Raw genomic sequence first — 1,957 nt, 5'->3', positions numbered from 1 at the left:
ATTGAGAGCTCTTTCTCGATTCGGTGGGTGGTGGTGCATGGCCGTTCTTAGTTGGTGGAGCGATTTGTCTGGTTAATTCCGATAACGAACGAGACTCTGGCCTACTAAGTAGTCGACGGATCTCCAGAAAATGGTGTCCAGTTCGTAACTTCTTCTTAGAGGGATAAGCGGCAATTCTAGCCGCACGAGATTGAGCAATAACAGGTCTGTGATGCCCTTAGATGTTCTGGGCACCCGCGCCTTGGCGCTACACTGGAAAGGGGATCAACGGGGTTTCCCCCTCGAGAGGCGGGTAACCCGTTCAAAGCCTTTTCTTGATAGGGATTGGGGCTTGCAATTTGTTTCCATGAGCGAGGAATTCCCAGTAAGTGCAAGTCATCGAAAGCTTGCGCTGACTACGTCCCTGCCCTTTGTACACACCGCCCGTCGCTACTACCGATTGAATGATTTAGTGAGGCCTTCGGACTGGCGCTCTTGGATTGTCGGCCCCGTTGCCCGCGAGGGGTTTTCTGGGGTCGTCGCCTCGAGCTGACGGAAAGATGTCCAAACTTGATCATTTAGAGGAAGTAAAAGTCGTAACAAGGTTTCCGTAGGTGAACCTGCGGAAGGATCATTAACAGAGAGAAAGAGAACGGGGCGCTCTTAAAACTACTACTACTACTCTCCTGATTTAGGCGGTCTCGGGCTCTGCTCTGGCAACTCCAGCAGCGAAAGAGGACAATCCCGGCCCCCGCACCAAAAATAGGTACCACCACGCTGTAGGTGGACCACACTCGGGCGAGAGCGCGAAGACCGGAGGAGGAGGACGGACGGGGCTTTGGACGGCTGCCCGTCCGTTCCTTACTACCGGCGAATAAGCCTCTTGACCCAAAAAGAGTGAAATTCAAGTGTCAAAAAACAACAACAAGCCGTCCGGCCAAACCCAAACCACAAACTTGGGCTATGTCTGTCAAACCCTTTCATTGAGACTCGACCTGTGATGGTTAGTCGCAAAAAGACCAAATGGCAAATACACAACTCTTAACGGGGGATCACTCGGCTCGTGGGTCGATGAAGACCGCAGCAAACTGCGTGTCGGTATGTGAATCGCAAGAATACCAGATACATCGACAAGTTGAACGCATATTGCGGCGGCGGCAGCCATATGAGCTTGTCGCCGCCACTCCTCTACGAGGGTCGGAAATATACATCCATCGGTTGCTGCGAGTTCGGTGCCTGCTGACTGTCTCCCCGACACGAGGGTAACCCGAACCGAGCTTCCGCCTTGGGGTTTAATCGCCCGCGCCTTGCGCGAGGCGTGCCCTTAAAAACAAGCAAGCCTATCACTAGCAAGTCCATGGACTTGGCGCACCCACATTCAACCACAACAAAGCGACAGTTGTCGCCCTCGCAAATAACTGGAGGCGGCGCTCTTTTGCCTGCTGTCCACAGAGACACGAATGGCCGTCGGCCGCTCATGGCTGATGCTGCACATGTTCTAAGAGGCACTCCATCCCACGAAGAGGAAACGAAACCGGGTCGGATATCTTTTAAGTAAGCCCCGCCGGAATTTCGTCTATCACCTCGAAAAGAGTGCTTGGCATGCATTGCAGTGGAACCTAAATTGATGAGTGCGCCTGGGCCCGCAGTCTACCATGTAGTGGTGCAGGCAGAGAGATGAGAATGCTTGGGTGACGCCGTGCTCTTCCTCACGCGCTCCTCCACCCTCTCCCACGGTCAGACGCGGTGTGGGCGTTCTCTTTGAGAGTTCGCCACGAGTCCACGTCTATCTCATGACTGGGAGGGAGGCAGGGGGAGTTCTCTCTAAACGCGTTAAAGACGGTGTTGCGCCTCATAACGGCGCTCGCCGGGATAGAGCACTAGTTCTGCAGCCGGAAAGGCCGCTCACGCCAATTAATACTGCGACTCTCGCTCTCTTTCTCCGGATAAACAAGTGCCACTGCTGTGGCATGCGAGA

General features: G+C 54.1%; 1 non-coding gene across 1 annotated transcript; it reads left to right on the top strand.

The window, feature by feature from the left end:
* Window positions 1-1,015: 1,015 nt before the first annotated feature.
* LOC121874795 lies at window positions 1,016-1,179 on the top strand. Its single transcript, XR_006090492.1, has one exon. It is a non-coding gene; the product is annotated as a 5.8S ribosomal RNA (ribosomal RNA).
* The last annotated feature ends 778 nt before the right edge of the window (window positions 1,180-1,957 follow it).

This window comes from Homarus americanus, unplaced genomic scaffold, assembly GCF_018991925.1.
Source record: "Homarus americanus isolate GMGI-L3 unplaced genomic scaffold, GMGI_Hamer_2.0 scaffold24656, whole genome shotgun sequence".
NCBI lineage: Eukaryota > Metazoa > Arthropoda > Malacostraca > Decapoda > Nephropidae > Homarus > Homarus americanus.
The sequence above is the reverse complement of the archived record's forward strand: the minus strand, read 5'-3'. Positions and strand labels throughout refer to the sequence as shown.